The sequence below is a fragment of the Leopardus geoffroyi genome, chromosome C1 (genome assembly GCF_018350155.1).
Source record: "Leopardus geoffroyi isolate Oge1 chromosome C1, O.geoffroyi_Oge1_pat1.0, whole genome shotgun sequence".
Taxonomy (NCBI): domain Eukaryota; kingdom Metazoa; phylum Chordata; class Mammalia; order Carnivora; family Felidae; genus Leopardus; species Leopardus geoffroyi.
In genome coordinates, this window is record NC_059328.1 from 71358678 (window position 1) to 71380034 (window position 21357).

The following is a 21357-nucleotide window of genomic DNA, read 5'->3' on the forward strand; positions in this document are numbered from 1 at the left end:
GACTGAGCCACCCAGGTGCCCCCACTTTGCATTAACTTTTACAACACAGATCTCACTGTAATGAAACTTGTCTCCCACTACCTAAACTGACCTACTGGTCAAGAGGCCTGGCATTGTACTGTTTGTACTCTGCTTTGCTATGATGTATCATAAATGAGCCATGGTAGGATCCAGTAAAACATTTGCTGAATAAATGTCAATTAAGTTCAATGACATATTAGTGTGAGGTATGCTACTTTAGTATGATGACAGACAAGAACCCACATTTAAGCCATAGTACATCTCAGAATGGCTTTCAATTCAATCTTGATTGGTGCCAGCTCATAGAAGGTGATCTAGTGTACGAATCAAGAGCATGATAATTTAGGGGTGCCTGGGTGGCCCAGTCAGTTAAGCGTCCGACTTCGGCTCAGGTCATGATCTCACAGTCCATGAGTTCAAGCCCCACGTTGGGCTCTGTGCTGATATCTCAGAACCCGGAGCCTGCTTCGGATTCTGTGTCTCCCTCTCTCTCTGCCCCTCCCCAGCTCATGCTCTCTGTCTCAAAAATAAATAAAACATTAAAAAAAAAAAACTTTTTTTAAAAAGAGCATGATAATTTAGAGACATTATATCAATTTCAAATTCTTCCAGTATACATGTAGGAAAGCAACAATCATATTCTTACAAGAGGATTGTTAAGAACAAAAGAGCAGCACTGTTTTAAAATTTATCTTACTTTGTAAGGTTGAAAGTCAGCTAAGAAGTCCAAGTAAAAAAGTTACGATTTATCGGTATTTTATTCCTAAAATAATTACGGTAACAACACATAGTAAAGGCAATGGAAACAGCAACAACAAAAAACCCACCATAATTCATGAATTTGTAATAGTGTAATCATGTATAATAGCTTTCTCAATGATTCAGCCCAAGTTCAGTCATTGGTTATAGTTCTCAAATTGTGGTCTCAGGATGGGCATCAGTAGCATCTAGAACTTGCTAAAAATGCAAATTCTCAAGTCCCATTCCAGGTCTAAAGATTCAGAAACTCTGGGAGTGGGACACAGAAAATCAGTGTTTTCACAGAAACTCCACGGGATTCTGATGCATCAAGTCTGAGAATGTGTTTCAGTGTAAGTTAGTATTCTATTTATGCACTTAGAATATGGAATACCAAAAAGGAATTCTTACCTACGGGTGCTACAGAATGGATTTCGAGAATAATGTAAAAGTGTTCCAGAGTACTACATGAGGGTTGAAAATAACAGTCCTAGAGAACCTGGCTAAGGCTCAACAAACCTTGGAAGGTAGGGAGCACCTTTGAAAAACAAAGTTTGGCAGCTGAAATTCATAGATCCCATTCATAGACTCTACAACCTAGCAAGTCCCCTTATAGGCATAAATCCAAGAGAAACTTGTGAATCTCTGTGCAAAGGGGCATGAACATAAATAGTGACATTCTTTATATGAGCCAAGTAGCACAAGAGCATAACCCTGGGGCAACCCAAACACCCAAGAGCAACAGAATGAAAAAAAAAGTGGGGCATATATGCAAAACAGAGCATTAGGCAGCAATCAGAAAATCCCAGAGACACACAACATAGAGGAGTCTCAGCAATACCACGTGGATGAATTTTGCATTATAGTAAAGTGAAAAAAAAGTCTCAGAAGACAGGGCACGTAACATAGTTGTTAATTGTGTATGTGTTTGGAAAACCCACAGATGCCATAAAACTGTATTTTAAAAGACACCAAGGGAATGATGAATATAAGATTCAGTAAACAGTTGCCTCAGGTGAGACAGGTAGGGAAAAGGGCTGGAAGGGCCTATATGGTTATACAGAGGTTATTGTCAAGGCACTACTGTTATGTTAGATGGTGCCTATCATTAAAACTAAATAAATAGACTAATTATGAGAATGTGTCCTGAACCAAGAATATAACTAATTCTTTGTATCTGAAGTCCTTTAATTTTTTTTTTAAATATATAATGTCCCTCAAATATGTCAAACACTAAATTCTACCTGGTCTGGCTATGAGGCACCAAGAGCCCTGGGTCCTCAGCCTGACAACTCCTAAGGCAGGGATTAAGCTGTTTTGAGTCACAGGATCTAAAGCTAGTGATTCTTCCCCCTGGAAGTATAAAAACAAGCAGTTTTGGCTACAGTTTCAAAGATCTATGAAGCCATACAGATCTACAAAGGATGCATGGACAGGGAGTGAAGAACTGGAACTCCTATGCCAGTTAATTACAAGAAACCAGTAGGAGAGAACAACTCTCAGCCGAGTGGCTCATCAGCTATGCCATCCTTACCATGGCTCTAGAAAGGAGCAGACAGAACACCATTTATAGATGGAAGAATCTGAGACAGATTAAACTAACTTGCCCAGTTATAAACCTGGGAGCAGGAATGAAAATCCAGCTATTTAATAATATGGAAGGTAAGAATAAAAACTAGCTATTAATGATTCCAAAGCCTCACAGATCCTGGCCTCCTCTTGACACTCAACACGTATCCCAAGCAAATGATATGAATTCTGCAGGCCCATCTCTTCATTATAAAATAACACAGCTGATGACGGGTTTACTTATTAATGATTTCTAAGATGTCTTCTTGCATTTTATATTCTAGATCTTTTGTGTGGGGATATTTCTAAGACTTGGATACAGAATAGAAAGAATAATGTTGACGGTGCCAAATTTTAGACAGGAAAGTACAGACAAGCAGATGACAATCTATTGGCAAAGGACTGACACACTCAAGACTGGGACCTTTACAACCTAGACTAACTCTCAGATGAAAGGCATATGCAATAGGTGGTACTCACCTTGGATTGTAAGTAGCTACTGGCCACTCATTAAAACCCTATACATGATTGTATGTAGTGCTAGGATTCCTTTAGAGCAATATTCTTCCAGCAATCTCATCCCAACTCGATGTTTCCAAAACATTAAGGTTCCATTCTCGGCAGCCCTGGCACAAAAATATTAATAGCCAACTACGCAATTAATGGTCAGGGTCCGGCTGATGGACTTAGCCATGATGATGAGGATCATGAAGGACAGATAAACACTTCGGAAGTTGGACTGACAAACACGATGACAAGTATACAAAAGGGAGGCATTTATTCTCATGCGAAAATCTGTCTTTGGTACTAGACAGGTAACAGTGTCACTTAAAGAGAACAGAGGAAGAAGATTAATAAAATCAGGTGTAGTTAAGTATGTGATAATGAGCTCAGTGTAGAACTTACCGGGTTTAGAGATGCCCGCATGAGACATTCAAATGGGGATAAACTCTAGGGCCTGGAGATTAAAAGACATCAGGGCAGATTTAGGAGTCGTCAGCACATATGTGGTACAGAAAAAGAGAGGCAGCAGAAAGAACTCTAAAGAACATTAACATGTAGCAGGTGAGTGAAGGGAACCTGGATATATACTGGGGGAGATAAATACTGGGGTAGGGGGTGGACTCTAGGAAAGCTACGGGAAAAGAAATTTTTAAAGAAGAGGGGGTAATGAACAGCAGCAAAGACCATGAAAGGGCAAGATCTGAATAAAATATGGTGGATTTGGCAATTAGTGACTTTATGACAAAGGTGAAGAAATCGGATTTCAGAAAAGTGATGAGCAAATATGAAAAGGAGACAATAAATCATTTACTCAAGGTTAGTTTCCCAGAACGTGAAAACTGAGTTCCTTACATGTGGAGACTTTATTAGATGCTCACAGATCTGCTAGCAACTCAAAAAAATAAAAACATTGGGGCGCCTGGGTGGCGCAGTCGGTTAAGCGTCCGACTTCAGCCAGGTCATGATCTCGCGGTCCGTGAGTTCGAGCCCCGCGTTGGGCTCTGGGCTAATGGCTCAGAGCCTGGAGCCTGTTTCCGATTCTGTGTCTCCCTCTCTCTCTGCCCCTCCCCCGTTCATGCTCTGTCTCTCTCTGTCCCAAAAATAAAAATAAACATTGAAAAAAAAAAAATTAAAAAAAAAATAAAAACATTCTGTCCTTAAGTTAGTTCTTATTCAATTACAGCATTTTTATATCAAATAGAAATACTAAATAATAAATGTAAGTTATTTTTCTAGGCACCATTATGGATATTAACATATTATTTAATCACAACTCTATGAAGTATGTATTATTCCTAACTTACAAATGAGATGACTAAGGACAGAGAAGATAAGGTCAAGTAATAACTTGCCCAAGGTCAAAGTAGTAGTAGAATGGTCAAAACCAAAATTCAACTCAGGAGAGTTAAGAGGGAGGGAAGGGAATATAGGAAGCAAGAATTAACAGATGAGAGCTGTAAATATTATTGGCTAACTGGCTGTAGCTTAATTTCTACTTAAGAACTTTTTTTTTTGAGATGGGGATGGGGGGGAGAGGGAGAGGAGCAGAGGGGGAGGGGGGAGAGAGGGGGAGGGGGGAGGGAGAGAGGGGGGGAGGGAGAGGGAGAGAGAGAGAGAGAGAATATCTTAAGCAGGTTCCACACCCAGCAAGAAGCCCGACTAGGGGTTTAAGCTCACAACCCTGAGATCAGGACCAGAGCTGAAAACAAGAGTCAGAAGCTTAACCAACTGAGCCACCCAGGTGACCCAAGAACTTATTTTTTTTTTTAATTTTTTTAACATTTTATTTATTTTTGAGACAGGGAGAGACAGAGCATGAACAGGGGAGGGTCAGAGAGAGGGAGACACAGAATCCGAAACAGGCTCCAGGCTCTGAGCTGTCAGCACAGAGCCCGACGCGGGGCTCGAACTCACGGACCGTGAGATCGTGACCTGAGCCGAAGTCGGCTGCTTAATGGACTGAGCCACCCAGGCGCCCCCCAAGAACTTATTTTTAATTTAAAAGGCAATCTGTGTCTTCTCTCATCTCGGAATCCTACAGTGCTAGGGCCTTTGTTTTTTTTAACGTTTATTTATTTTTGGGACAGAGAGAGACAGAGCATGAACGGGGGAGGGGCAGAGAGAGAGGGAGACACAGAATCGGAAACAGGCTCCAGGCTCTGAGCCATCAGCCCAGAGCCTGACGCGGGGCTCGAACTCCCGGACCGCGAGATCGTGACCTGGCTGAAGTCGGAAGCTTAACTGCGCCACCCAGGCGCCCCGGGCCTTTGTTTTTTAACAGCCCTTAATGACACTTAGTTTCTGTACTGCATTATAATTTTATTTCTCTTACCGAACTACAAGTTGCTTGAAAATGGAGCTATATCTTATTTATCTTTGTATCCCTATTCCCCCAATCTTGAAAGTAGAACATCCTTGATAAAAATTGGTTCTATGAATAATCACTTTTCTTTCCTACAGTTTCTGGGGGCTTCAAAAACTATTTTTAACTATATTTAACTGTTGAGTAGGGCTGAGGTCTCTTAAATTCTACTTAGATTATCTACATTCAGAACATTTTCAGATCATTCAAATTACTGACTTTGGCAGAAATACCCTTCTAAAAATCTAATATAATTCTCCTGGATAAAAACCATTTAAAAGCGGGGTGGCTCAGTCAGTTAAGCGTCTGACTTCGGCTCAGGTCATGATCTCACAGCTCTTGAGTTCGAGCCCCATATCAGGCTCTGTGCGGACAGCTCAGAGCCTGGAGCCTGCTTTGGATTCTGTGTCTCCCTCTCTCTCTGCCCCTCCCCTGCTCACACTCTGTCTCTCTCTCAAAAAATAAACACTAAAAAAAAAAAAAAAAAATGTATAAAAAACAAAACAAAACCATTTAAAAGCTCCCTAGCATCTACTGGTCAAAGGTCATAGCTCTGTTCTCTAACCTTATCACTAACACACCCCACCTGACTCCAACAACCAATCCACTAGTATTTCCCCAACAGTATATTGGGCAGAACGTGACACCATGCACTTACCAGGTGAACTCCTTCTCTGTCAAAACACAGCCGAAATTCTCCTTTCTGAAGCCTATTCCTAGTTGCAATTTTTCTTTTCTATTTTTGCTCTCTCCCTCCCTACACTGTTAATTTCCTACAAAACAAACTCCTCAAGGCAACACTCACCTTTTTTATCCTTAGGTCTGGCAAGCAGCAGCTCAGTGTTTATTAAAGCATAATTCAGTACATCTGCTGGTACTATGTATACTACTGACCCACTATCAAAAGTAATGATTTTAGGTTGTTTTCCATTAGCAATAGTGAATGGTGCACTTCTCTAGGTCACCTCTGAATTCAAGATTAACATCTACCTTCATTACCAGCTAATCATAATCACCATCACTAAAGACACAAAAAGCCCCTCACAGTATCAAAACCCTTTTGTGTCTTGAGCGCAACAAACCAACAAGGCATATTCACAGCTATCGTAAAATGTATGAAGAGAAACACTACTTAAAAAGCTTTGGACTGGCTCCGATTTAAGGATGTGAAACGAACTAAAATCACACACTTGTGGGGCAGTGTCTTTGACCTTTTTATCTGTAGGCACATACTACACATATAAGGATACTTTTGTCTACTTTTATAATGTCCACCTTTTTAAAACCTGCTTTGTCAAAGAGCAGCTAGGTCGGGTTTTAGGAGAACCCATGAATATATACAATCTTTGTGCCGGTCTTGAGGCTTCTGACAAATCATCTGAACAGTTAACGTTTTAGTTCTCATATATATGCCACCTCGGCACGCCTGGAACAGAACGTACTTTAACAAGTCTTGTCACAAGGCACAATGTGTTATGAAGAGATCTTCACATTTCAGCCTAGAATAACAGTCTTTGCAGTTATCTTCAAGCTGCTTCACTCATGTTACTTAATCCTAGGGCTTTATTATCTTCATTGCACAGATGGGGAAAGAGGAGGGAAGGAAGGGATAAAACGACTTGGCTGAAGAGGCCCCCAAAGTCACTAAATGAGCCTTCATTTTATCAGCTGCTAATCCTCTTTTCAAAGAACCATATTGTTTGAGGAACTTTCACTGACAGCAAACAGAACAGTGGGTCAAATTGGTCATTAGCTTTTTTACTTGTTTAGTTTGAATAACATAAGATTCCTAGGCCTCGGTGTTATGATAGCTATAGGAGAGGAGTTTTGATGGAAGTTCTGTCTGAATCCAAGTTCATAAATCTACCTCTAACTTCTTCTAAATTTCAAGATAGCTTGACTTCAAGTTTAACTCTAAAAGCATTTTTGTCACTCTCCAGATCTCTCACTCTTTTCAAGTTTTATTCAATCTCCTAAATGTGTCAATTCATACCTACCTTTCAGCTCAGGATCAAGCTACCAGAATTTTCTTCTACCTAAAGAGTAAACCAATTCCTCCTGAGCCATGCAATGTTCCAAGGCATCCATCTTTCACCACCAACTCTACAGCCAGACTCTAATCTGTGTTAGGGAAGCCCTAGCAATTTCAAACTCCAGGCCGCTTCCACTCAGTTTAGATCCACTCTTGGAGGGGTGCCTCTTCTAATCCTCTCCCCCATTATGCCCCACCCACGAAAGGGAAATCTCGATTCTCTCAGATTCAACAAGAACTGTATCAGAGTTGCAAGTAATGACAATCTGGCAATCACAACTACGGACCTTGAAATGAGGTAATAATCTAAAGATCGCCACATTACACGTGCTAGGAACAAATTATTTAGCAGATTCCATTTCTTGGGCCCAAGTGGCTTGCAAAACAGGGCGATCAGCATAGGCTCAAAAGCGGGCAGGGAGCTCACAATTCGGCTTACCGTTCTCTACTGTTAAAATTCTACACCAAAATATTTTCACACTTGCCTGCCTTTTAGATGATGTAAGCTCTTCCCCTTGACTTTTAACTAGACCTCCATCGGGGATCTCTTCCCCCGCAGCAGCCACGGGCCGCTCAGTCAGTAACTCATTCTAAGGACTGCCTCTTGCGGCTCGCCCCAACAAATCCCGAAGCCCGCATGCCCCGCAGCCTCCGCTAGCGACACACCGCAGCCCCAAACTGGCCATCCCCTCCTCCCCCACGTCGCTCGTCATCCCACGCCAGGCGCCACCCTCTCTCCATCCGGGAGAGGATTTGGGGCTCCGCGGTCCGGATTCCTCCCGGGGGCGCAGCGCTGCGACCGCTAGCGGGAGCGGACCCGCGCTGGCACCTACCTCCCACCTCCTCCTCCAGCCACGGCCGGGGTCAAAGCTCGCCCGCCTCCTCCAACGGCCCCAACGGCCGCGCCAAGCCTCTCGCAGAGGAGCGGGGCGCCGAGCCAGGTGCCGGCGCTCACCTCCGCACCCGCCCTCTGGCTCCCAGCCGGCGCCCACCCCAGGCCCCGCCGGCGCCCCCGCCCCTCTCCGGGCGGGCGCGTCACAATCCCCGTTCGCGTGGCGGGGGGGGGGGAAGAGTTCTCACCGTCACCGCCCCCGAGAGCGGCGGGGGAGGCACCGCTAGCTGTCTTAAGCCGGCTCTCGCAGCCCCGGGGGCCCGCACAGGCGCCGCGGCACGCAGCGCCCCGCGCCGGCGGCCCCGCCTCCGCCTCGGGCTCCCGCCTTCCCCGCCCTTGGCCGGGCTCCGCTCCTCCCCTCGAGGCCACCCCCAGCCTGGGCAGGTTCGCTAGGTTCCCACCCCGCCCCCGCGCCGCCGGCGCCGCAGGCTCAGCCGCCTCCCATTGGCTCCTCCGGTTGCTAGGCGATGAACAACCGCGGCCTGCATTGGCCCCCAGAGTCTCCTCCACCCCCTCCAAAAAAACCTAGAGAAAAAGAAAACCTTATCCCTAGAGCCGGAGAGGGATGCGGGCGCAGCTGCGGCTGCGGCACCTGTTACGCCCTGTGATTCACCCGGGCCCTGCTCCCCGCCCCCTCCTTATGCCCGCGGGGCTGGGGCCCCTGGGCTCCGTGGGGGAAGCGGGTCGTGGCTGCTTCAAGGCACGTGTTCCGAACCCTAGTGAACCCCAACACCCACCCTAGAAGCAAAAATGAAGCATCCCAAAAGAGCCACGTGCGCTGGCAAAAGTGGAGAAAAAAACCAAACAACAGCCGGCACCCAGAATTAGGTCAGGCCCAGGGGAAGGGAGGTTCAAGCGTTGGGAATCATGGATACAAACAACCCAACCCGGGGAAAGTTACATGTAAAATTAGGGCAAAGAAACGGACCTGGGCAGAAGACAGCGAGAAAACTGACGATGGCACTCGTGAACTAGAAGTTTATGCAGAAATGTCCCACACCCACTCAGCAAAATATGTGCAGAGAAAATGAATGCCTGTGTTGCTCCCGTAGCGGGGGTCAAACCGGCTCCTCCCCTCTTCCATAGCAGCCTAAAATTCTCCAGGGAGGAAGAGGGGCCGGGGAAAGGAAAGAGATCAGATGGTGAAGTCGCAGGCATAGGAGCGGAGTTAGAAAAAACACAAAGATGTGCTTTGATGGATTTTGTTTTTAGTGGAGCCAATGGATTTACTCAAGAGGAGAGAAACAGGTTTGGTATTTTAAGGAGGCTCCTGAGAGCTCTTGGAAACCTAAATAATTGAGACAAAAACAAATATTAACACTGAAGAACAAGGGAGGGTGTAGTGCTCCCACCTCCCCCGCCCCCAATGTACACGCACAGACCCCCAATCCTGGATGAAAGATCAAGGCGAGAAAGTGAGCACACCATGGTGACAGCTTCAGAGTCCAATGAAATCTTCTTTGCTTTTGGCCTAAGCCATCAGGAGGCTGGCTAGATGTTGTTAAGCATAGGTGAATGACAGCCAAATAGCCTGTTAGGGGCCATCATTGCAAGCTCGCTATTAGCGCAGGGCTGATGGGGAGGAAGAAACCAATTATCACCAAAGATTACTTACCTATCCCCTAACCCAGGCTACCGATACGGGGGCGAGGGTCTTAGTCCTGTTCCCAAGAAGGGTTTTGAAATTTCAACTATCCATCCCTCAAAATCCCACACCCCTCCCCATCCTAAGAAGCAACTTAATATGACAGTTTTTCCTTGAAATACCAAGGCTTCATTTTGGCCATTTCCCCTCACAGTTGAAAAGGGAGTGCTCACTCTTCAACAGGTATAAGAGTTGAGCTCAAGCAATTCAAAAAGCAGCCTCTGGCACACCCTATTGTGACCTAATCACTAACAGACTTGGATTCTAAGAAAAGAAGGCTTGGGTCAGGCTGAGGTCTGGAAATTCAGACGTGCCCCCACCCCCAAGGATGAATCAGGTCAGTCTGAATAAAACAATGGTCTTCGATTTTTTGGTTTCAGGAACCTCTTTCCATTCCTAAAAATGATAGAGGGGCCCAAAGAGCTGTTGTTTATATAGGTTATATTGACACTTACTGTACTAGAAATTAAAACAGAAATTTAAAATGTTTATTTAAAAAAATAAAAATTACATCTTAACATAAATAGCACATTTTAATGGAAAATAAGTATATATTCCCCCAATATAGTAAAGAGTGATATTAATTTAAAAGTTTGCAGATATCTTTAATGTCTGGCCTAATGGAAGACAGTTTGATTATTCCATCTGCTGCATTCAATCTGTTGCACTATTTCAGGTCGCCTTCACTACACGCTCATAAAAGAATGGTAGTGAAAAGGGCAAATAACATCGTAGCATTATGATTAAAATTGATTTGACTGCACACTTCCTGAAAGGGTCTTGGGGATCACCACCCCCCTCCAGGGTTCCTAAGATTACACTTTGAGCACTGGTCTAAACCTGTCATGATACTCTGTCCCTCTTTGTTAACTGGTTTAGGACCTGAGCATGTGACCTAATTCTGGTGAGTAATAATGTGAAGTAAGAGGGTGTGAGACTTGGAGGAAGAGTTTTATCCCTGAGAACCCATAAGAATTCTTTTCCTTACCTCTTGCCTTAGGCCATCCTCCAGTGAGCAAGATGTGTTTGGAGCTGCTGTGGTATATCCCTCAATAGTGAGAGAAAAACAAGAAGAATTCAGGAAAAGCAACCCAGAACCCAGACATCACTGAGTAGGGCTCTGCATACCTGCATACTCCTCACATGCTTATTCACTGATGTATCCCCAGTGCCTAAAACAGTGCCTGGTACTTAGTTGTTGGTGCTCAATATTTATTTGGTGAATAAATAAACATAACTTCAAATGAGTGGTTTTCATTTCAAAGTAATCACTTTGGCAGGCTGTATACATGACCTATTCCATTGATGCTGCTGGAAAGGTATCACACCAGTAGGGACTGAATTTATTGAAAAGAATTTTTTTTTTTTTTTTGAGAATAAACCTGATTTTTGAGACAATCCAAAAGTTATTCAGAGCCAAATCTGATGAATACATTCTGGAGCCATGCTAAAATGCCAAACCTGTGTTTTCCAACTAAGTTGCTGCATTTGGGTAGATAAAGGTCAAAAAACAAGATGTGTTTGATTTTCTAAGACAGTAAACTGACTCGGAACCTAATTGCAAAGAGGAGTTCTAAAAACGTACACCAATAACAAGTTGCAGAAAAAGTATATTTAAATGTATATGTGTTTGTGTTTATGTGTGAATGAACCTCTTCCAAAATGTCTGCAGACTACAGACATTGCCCCTACTACAGCAGTTTTTCAAAAATGAAAATCAGATCCTTTCTGTCCCCCACCCCTGATTAAGAACGTTTAATGGCCTCTCGTTGTATTTAGCATGACATGAACTTCCTAACCAATTATACACACATGATCTGGCTCCCATCCCCCTCTTGGTAATCTCACTATGGCACACAAAGTCCCAGCCACAGTGGTGCCCTTTGTGGCACTCTGTCCCTTGAACCTGCCATTCAGTTTTCTTCCCGCAAGGGTTTAAACTCTGATTCTTTTTCATCATTCAGACCCCACTTTCAAATATAAAGTAATCTTTCTTTGGGCTTGGTTCTATTTGTTTACTTGTTTCCTTGCTTATGGTCTGTCTCCCCCCGACTGGAATGGAAGCCTCATGAAGACAGTGATCTTGGTTGTGTTCACCTTTGCAGCCCCTCCATGCCTGCCCTGGAGGGTTGCTAACCAAACTATTAATAGTGAGATTGGGAGGGAAGGAGGGAGATAGGAGGGAAGGAACATTTGCTTTACATTTTATTAGCTTCTGTTATACATGAATTTTTACAAGTATATATTATTATAACTTTAAAATATTTCTATTTTACAGAAATAAATAGGTTCTGACTTTAGTATATGTATTAAATTAATAATTCACTCCCTATTTACTCATATGCATGCCTTAGAAACCACTGTTTCAAATACCACAGCAAACATTCAGGCCACACAGCTTCTACTAATGTGTATATTCAAATCTGGATAATAATGGACAAACTTATAAAGCCTTTCTGTTGTAATTCATACCATCTGGACTATTTCAATAACAGCAACCATTTCTGGACCTAGAGGAGAATATTTCTTGTCAGAGCCTGTAGGCTGTAACAGATGAGAAGATGGGCTGAGTCACTTCTCCTTAATGGCTACACTTTTATTATTTCTGTGTTCTGGCCAAGACCATCTTTCCAGGGGTGGCAGGGTGGATACACAAAATCTTACTGGATATTGTGCTAGCGATTCTCTTACCCATGGCCTCATTTTATTTACAAGATCAATTTAAGGCTGTTTGTAACTAACTGCAAAATACTGTAGGACAGGTTCCAAGGCCCAAAGACTTCAGAGTCCTCCTTGTGGGCTGAGTGGTCTGAGAGTCCTCCATAGAGGAGAGAGAACTGTGGCAATCTTCACCCTGCAAACTTGACAAAAAGCTGAGACCAGCCACCAGCTCTGCTTTCTGACTTCTAAAAGGTGGCCTTATACTTGGCTGGATTTGGCTCCCTTAGCTATCTGACTGAATCTCTACATCATGCCGCATTTCCAAACATGATTCATTCCTGGCAAATCCCTTTGGATTTTGGCCACTTGTAGTCTGGCTTGAAATGAGAGTCCTGTGCCACTTACAGAGTCCTGGCTAAGTCTGCAGGGAAACAGACCGCTGTGGTGCCCTTTTCCTTTCATCTCCACTCAGGTGAAAATCTCCAGAAAAGAAAACTGTCCCTTCACATTACCTGTCCCACCCTACTCTGACACATACAAACATACAGAACAGCATACAATTACCTGATGCCTGACAATCTTCCAGGTATTCCATTCTTAATGCTTTAGATTTTTGTCTAGTCTGCTGAGTGTTTTGCCCTAGTATTTTTTTAATGTTTTTTAAAATAGTTTAGGGGCGCCTGGGTGGCGCAGTCGGTTAAGCGTCCGACTTCAGCCAGGTCACGATCTCGCGGTCCGGGAGTTCGAGCCCCGCGTCAGGCTCTGGGCTGATTGCTCAGAGCCTGGAGCCTGTTTCCGATTCTGTGTCTCCCTCTCTCTCTGCCCCTCCCCCGTTCATGCTCTGTCTCTCTTTGTCCCCCCCCCCCCAAAAATAGTTTATTTACTTGGGGAGTGAGAGCACAAGCAGGGGAGAGGCAGAGAGAGAGGGAGACAGAGAGAATCCCAAGCAGGCTCCACACTGTCAGTGCAGAGCCCAAAGTGGGACTCAATCTCATGAACCGTGAGATCATGATCTGAGCTGAAATCAAGAGTCAGACACTCAACAAACTGAGTCACCCAGGCACCCCTAGTTTTGTTTTTTTTTTGTTTTGTTTTGTTTTGTTTTGTTGTTTTTTGTTTTTTGTTTTGGTGAAAGGGTTCTCTTTGAGCAAGAATGCCTGATGAATTTATTAAGCTCTAATACTTTGGTTTCCAACTCTCCCATTTGTCCCCAAATCAATTTGTTAATTTAAAAATATGCCATGCAAAACTTGATTATGCATAAATCGCTCAAACAATTATAAGATATTATCAAGAAAGGTGGTAAGATAGCAACTGGAGTAGTTCTCAAAACCTTTATTTCTGGGAGAGAAACATACCTCCTTTAGTAAATACAGTGAACACGCGTGTAACACACACACACACACACACACACACATAATGGGCAAGCATTTTGAGCATTAATAGGGACTGTCTTGAATTCTGATATAAAACATTTGGATCACATTAACATAAGTCGTTGACACAAACTCATCTTCTTTAGTATCTACTCATACTAAGTATAACGTTTTTTATATTTTTACTGAATATATATATATATATACATATATATATAAAGGAATATTACTTGGTTACAAAAAGAATGAAAGCTTGCAACAACATGGATGGATCTAGACAGCATAATGTTAAGAGAAATAAGTCAGTCAGAGAAAGACAAATACTGTATGAATTCACTCCTATGTGGAATTTAAGAAATAAAACAAAGAAAAAAGAGATACACCAAAAAGCAGACTCTTAACTATAGAGAACAAACTGATGGTTACCAGAGGGGAGGTGAGTGGGGGGATGGGTAAAATAGGTGAAGGGGATTAAGAGTTCGCTTACTATGATAAGCACCGAGTAATGTCTAGAACTGTTGAATTGCTATATTATACACCTGAAACTAATAGAGCACTGTATGTTAACCGTATTGGAATTAAAAAAATAATAACAAAATAAAAAAATTAAAACTTACCAATCACACATATCTCCTGTTGGGTCTGTCCTTCGGCCACCTTGTTTTTACTCGGGCCCTCTACCCCATCCCCTCCAGTACATATACACACTCATGCACAAAGCTAACCTTGCAAACTGTGGTGACTTCTAAGCCTTTCTCAGAGCAATTTGGCTCATTCTACTCTTCTAAACTTGCAAATTTAAACCCAGAGCACCTATCAGCCAACAAAACACCCTCCAAGGAAGTGGGGGTGGCGGGACTATAAATGACCCCAAATGCTTTTTAGTTACACTGAAACCTATTTAAAAACCACAGAGCACAAAAATCCAGCCTTGACTTGAACAGTTCTGATTTAATTCTGCACCAACGCACCCTTTTATTTCACATAGTCCTAGTCTCCCTCCTCTTATTTGAAATTTTCCCTAATGGTTCAGTGAATATTTATTGAATGATTACCATGGACCAAGCATTGAGGGATATAAGGTCCCCGTTCACAACAGGAACTCAGAATCTCCCAGGAACACAGGACAATGACAGTCCTGTAGGGAAGAAGTAGGGTGTATCACAGGCTCTTGAGTCAGACTTTCTGGGCTGAAATACTGCCCAGCCACCTGAGTCCATATTGACATTACTGAGCTCCCAAACCAGCCTGAGGCTTCCCTTCCCCTGGACATTCAGTTTAGTAAACAATAAATGCTTTGTGGTCTAAGTCACTACTAGTTAGGCTGTGTGTTCCTTGCAGCCCAAAGCATCCTGATAGTATTCTCATAAAGTAATCTGAGGGTATGATATTTCATTTTATTGGTACAAATGTACTCAAGTGTCACAAGTGGAAACAGTCAAGTGAGCAAAAAGTCCGTGAAAAATGAAGTATGGGAATTATTTACAAAGGACTGATTGAGTGGAATAATTAAATGAAGTAGCAAAAATATGGAACTTTCTGTCATTTGAATTATAATATATATCTAGGATATTAACATTTTTCTACATTATATTTTCTTTCTTAATTAGGCCAGAAAAATTATAACATATTGATAAATATAACTTTTTACAAAATTTTTTGTTATTCTGAAAATTTTAGGCCACACTATATATTTTTTTTCCTAGTACTTGCTTTATGTTACAGATATTTTCCAGGAAAAGTCGTGTGTAAATAATGTATTTAGAAATCAAATTTTATTCTAAAGCTCCTAGTGAAACTAGGTGTTTCAAAGAAAATTATGATAAATCTTTTTGTATGGTAAATGACATTTTTGTAGAACAAATAATCTCTTTATCACTTATCCATTCTATAAGATAGTATTTTAAATATGCTGGATATCCTTAAAAGGGTTTTACCTATCATCATTTTAAACCCAGACTTTTATATAACTATTTTATTTATTTATTTATTTATTTATTTATTTATCTATTTATTTTAAATGTTTATTTATTTTGAGAAAGAGAATGATCAGGGGAGGGGCAGAGAGAGGGAGAGAGAATCCCAGTCAGGCTCCACACTGTCAGTGCAGAGCCCAACGGAGGGCTCAGTCTCACGGACAATGAGATAATGACCTGAGCTGAAACCAAAAGTTGGATCCTTAACCAACTGAGGCACGAAGGCTCCCCTCCGTAACTATTTTAGTGAAGAGTTTTCTCTAATATGAATCGGATTATAGAAGGCTGAGGTGTTGAAATGAACAGTTCATATCCTTTTATTCTGCAACTAGCATTTCAATTTTACCTTACTTTTAAATTTCCTTTTGATTTCATTATTTATATTTTGCCAGACAAAGTTTCTTTTCCTGCATTGTTAGCGAGGAATAAATCTGGATGCTTGCCTCCTGATTTTATTTCTCGCTTTATAAACCTCTATCAATGATGTCATCACATAAGGGCTCAAGTTGAAATATAATGGAATAGAATCTTCTATATGCTGGGTAAACTGCCCACATAAAATTTCAGATTTCAAAAACGTTGATATCGATTAAAGTATGGTATTGACTTAAAGTAACAGCTTAAGACTGAAAATCATATGTGAATCTGCCTGTCCCTTTAAAGAGAAAAGCAATTGCATTTTGGTTGCTGAGCTCTCTTGGATTTATTTTATCTTAACAGCTGTTCCTGAAGTCGATGTTATTCAAATGAGGGGTTTCAAGCTCTTTGTTATGTTTTGCAACTTATGGTGTATGCTATCAAACATAAAACCCAAATTTAGAATGGGGTGATGGGGGAGGCAATTAGCAATACTAGAGAAATAAAATAATATTGAAAAAAACTCTCTAATTTTTATTTAACAAAGATACAACCGATGAACATGATCTGCCTGAGGCCCCGGTAACAGTAGCAAGGCAAAATCCCCAAACCTCTAGGACCGAAAGTTGGATGATATATTTAGTAATAAGTATATGTGTAGTGGGGAGGGGTGGCATTCTAGATGGAAATAATGGAAATTTTCTGTGGTTATAGAAGATGAGAAGAGAACATATCAAACACTTTTCAGTCCTGGAAATATATGCTGGAAATAAGCATATTATAAACTTTGCCTAACATAGGCCATTCTTTGATCTAGGAAGAATAACTTTACAACTCATACACTCTCTATTTCATTTATTTTTGGTGCACTTGTGTTTCAAAAGGCAGCGGAGTCTGAATGTTAAGACTATGCAAACCCTGAGCAAAAATATATGCTTTGCTCTGTCACATACTTGCTGTGGAAACTTCAGTTTTCGTTTAATTTACAAATTAAAGCAGTTCACTTCAGTCATAGCAAAGTATATATCAAGTTTTTAACTTACTTAGGAGTTATCATCTTTATGCGTATGTAAGATTTAATAATTTCCTAGTATTAATGTTAATGATTTATTGAATGATTATTACTTGTTAAGCATTGTTCTGAGAGCCTTAAATATGAATGTATTTCATCCTCACAACAACCCTATAAGGTAGATATCATTATTGCCTTTATTTCCAGATTAGGAATTAAGCAGGGAGAGGTTAAATAATTTGCCCAGGATCACACAGCAAGTAAATTTCAGAGCTAGGGTTCACAGGGCTCTTTTCTTAACCACCATGTCATTACCAACCTATTTAGGACTGCCCTTATCTGTGTTGCTCTCCAATCATTTTTGTTCAAAAGGCTGCTAATTAGTGAAGAGTAGTTTTTTGTATTAAAACAAATTTTTTTAACGTTTATTTTTGAGAGAGAGAGAGAGAATGGGGAGAGCATGAATGGGGGAGGGGCAGAGAGAGAGGGAGACACAGAATCTGAAACAGGCTGCAGGCTCTGAGCTGTCAGCACAGAGCCTGACGCAGGGCTCGAACCCAGGGACTGTGAGATCATGACCTGAGCTGAAGTCAGATGCTTAACCCACTGAGCCACCCAGGCACCCCAGGGGTAAGTTTTTAAACTGAGGTAACCACCCTCTGCCTATAGACATAAAGACTCTCCGTGTGGTACAGAACATGGATAGTTTGAAGGGAATCAATTCCACACCCTCCGTTTCCACACTTTTCTTCAAATGTATCTGCCTGAGAACTGGCTTGTAGTCTCTCTTCCACCCCCTTCCCACAATGAATTGCCATTTTTCCACTTAACAAAGGAAAGTCATTCTCACACACCCCACTTCTTCCTATGGTGCACTAACCCCAGGTTCACAAAACACAGGAAATCTGAAGACCGTGTTAGTGTTGAGAAAGAGGGAATGTGATGAACAGAACTGTTGCCTGATAGAGCATTACAAGTAATTCAAACGATAAATCATCACGTGACTCTTGGCATATAATTGAGAATTCGAAGAACTGAGTAACACTGCTACAGCAAATTCCTCCCATTTCCATCTACTCATTTCTGTGGATAAAGTACTTCAGCGTTTCTATCTATACAGTGTCAAAGGCATTGAATAGAATTGAAGCAGAACCCAATCATACAAGCAGAATATACATATATTCATCCACAAATCCACAGGATTTGAAATCCCTTTCATTAACATATGCGTTTTCAATAAAATCTCATTTTGTAATGTTTCAAGGTAGTTATCAATTTGTAATATAGCCACTGTTTGATCAGTTGTGTACTACTAATAATTTTAATGATAACTCCATCCAGAGACATTTTTAACACCTAGAACCTAGAGAGTCACTGAAAGTAAAATTATGTCAATATATAGTTAAAATGTCTGTGATAAAGAATGATGTAATGATCAAGAAAAATTTTTCAAGCATGACAATACACAATAAGATACCATTCTGTGGGGAAAATGGAGTGAAAATATGAATTCAAGAATAAAAAGCAAAAATTTAAATTTTCTAACTGTTAAAGGAGTGCTAGTGTATATACATTGAAATAATGTTGGGTAACAAATTACTGTGGGCTTTAAATTCTTTGGGACACCTTTATTTATTTATTTATTTATTTATTTATTTATTTTATGTTTATTTTTTGAAATTTATTGTCAAATTGGTTTCCATACAACACCCAGTGCTCATCCCAAAAGGTGCCCTCCTCAATACCCATCACCCACCCTCCCCTCCCTCCCACCCCCCATCAACCCTCAGTTTGTTCTCAGTTTTTAAGAGTCTCTTATGCTTTGGCTCCCTCCCACTCTAACCTCTTTTTTTTTTTTCCTTCCCCTCCCCCATGGGTTTCTGTTAAGTTTCTCAGGATCCACATAAGAGTGAAAACATATGGTATCTGTCTTTCTCTGTATGGCTTATTTCACTGAGCATAACACTCTCCAGTTCCATCCACGTTGCTACAAAGGGCCATATTTCATTCTTTCTCATTGCCACATAGTACTCCATTGTGTATATAAACCACAATTTCTTTATCCATTCATCAGTTGATGAACATTTAGGCTCTTTCCATAATTTGGCTGTTGTTGAGAGTGCTGCTATAAACATTGGGGTACAAGTGCCCCTATGCATCAGTACTCCTGTATCCCTTGGGTAAATTCCTAGCAGTGCTATTGCTGGGTCATAGGGTAGGTCTATTTTTAATTTTTTGAGGAACCTCCACACTCTTTTCCAGGGTGGATGCACCAATTTGCATTCCCACCAACAATGCAAGAGGCTTCCCATTTCTCCACATCCTCTCCAGCATCTATAGTCTCCTGATTTGTTCATTTTAGCCACTCTGACTGGCGTGAGGTGATATCTGAGTGTGGTTTTGATTTGTATTTCCCTGATGAGGAGCGACGTTGAGCATCTTTTCATGTGCCTGTTGGCCATCCGGATGTCTTCTTTAGAGAAGTGTCTATTCATGTTTTCTGCCCATTTCTTCACTGGGTTATTTGTTTTACGGGTGTGGAGTTTGGTGAGCTCTTTATAGATTTTGGATACTAGCCCTTTGTCCGATATGTCATTTGCAAATATCTTTTCCCATTCCGTTGGTTGCCTTTTAGTTTTGTTGGTTGTTTCCTTTGCTGTGCAGAAGCTTTTGATCTTCATAAGGTCCCAATAGTTCATTTTTGCTTTTAATTCCCTTGCCTTTGGGGATGTGTCGAGTAAGAGATTGCTACGGCTGAGGTCAGAGAGGTCTTTTCCTGCTTTCTCATCTAGGGTTTTGATGGTTTCCTGTCTCACATTCAGGTCCTTTATCCATTTTGAGTTTATTTTTGTGAATGGTGTGAGAAAGTGGTCTAGTTTCAACCTTCTACATGTTGCTGTTTGGGACACCTTTGAAAACACCTCACAACTTTATGTTAAAATATCATGAATTGCATTATGCTGGAAACCACACCCTTTACAAATTTATGATAAAAAATTATAAGTGTCAACATAAAAATGTCGGAAGGATGGTGCCTGGGTGGCGCAGTCAATTAAGTGTCCAGCTCTTGATTTCAGCTCAGGTCATGGGGCAGTTGGTGAGTTAGATCCCTGCATCGGGCTCTACACTGATAGTGCAGAGCCTGCTTGGGATTCTCTCTCTCTCTCTCTCTCTCTCACACACACACACACACACACACACACACACACACTCAAAATAAATAAACTTTATTCAAATATGTGGGAGGGATACAAGTTTTTCAAAATTCTTTCAGGGAGGTATATGAGCAAAAAGTTTGAAGACCACTGATCTGGAAGCCCGAGAAGATCTCCCTAGGGTACTTAATATCTGGTCCAGGTAGTCATTAACAATACCATTTTACACATAAAAACATGACTGCTATGTAAAATAAAATGCCCATGGTCACTGCTCTTATGCCCTGGACATTCAGCAAATAAATGTTAACAAATGAGAACTGAATATACCATTTTGAGTTGACACAGGCACTTTTTTCTATGCCCTTCTTTCATCTTTAAGGACACTGTGTATGGCTCTGCCTACCACACTATGTGTTTGAAGAAAACATAACATAAAACACAACTTTTAAGAGCACATTTAAGGGGCGCCTGGGTGGCGCAGTCGGTTAAGCGTCCGACTTCAGCCAGGTCCTGATCTCGCGGTCCGTGAGTTCGAGCCCCGCGTCGGGCTCTGGGCTGATGGCTCAGAGCCTGGAGCCTGTTTCCGATTCTGTGTCTCCCTCTCTCTCTGCCCCTCCCCTGTTCATGCTCTGTCTCTCTCTGTCCCCAAAATAAATAAAGGTTGAAAAAAAAAAAAAAAAAAGAGCACATTTAAGATAAAGAAATGTACTACAAAATTCTCCTGTGAACTTTCTGTTAATATAAGCCAGGCCTATGAACTACTTGGATTATACGATTTCTTTTTTTTTCTTTTTTTCTTTTTAAATGTTTATTTTTATTTATTTAAAAAACTTTTTTAATGTTTATTTATTTTTGAGAGAGAGAGAGAGAGAGAGAGAGTGCCAGCAGGGGAGGAGCAGAGAGAGAGGAAGACACAGAATCTGAAGCAGGTTCCAGGCTCTGAGCTGCCAGCACAGAGCCCAACATGGGGCTCGAATCCACAAACCTCAAGGTCATTACCTTAGCCAAAGTCGGAAGCCTAACGGACTGAGCCACCCAGGTGCCCAGGTTACAT

At 41.6% G+C, this 21357-nt stretch overlaps 1 protein-coding gene across 9 annotated transcripts in view; it reads right to left on the bottom strand.

The window, feature by feature from the left end:
• Positions 1–8467, bottom strand: part of LOC123598134 (SSX family member 2 interacting protein) — a 43716-nt gene extending 35249 nt beyond the window's left edge. Inside the window, exon 1 of one of the 9 annotated variants that reach the window (XM_045478054.1) lies at positions 8307–8467. The gene's annotated coding sequence lies outside the window, so the exon portion shown is untranslated. The other 8 variants (XM_045478052.1, XM_045478056.1, XM_045478048.1 and 5 more) reach the window with 8 other exon arrangements.
• Between the last annotated feature and the right edge of the window lie 12890 nt (positions 8468–21357).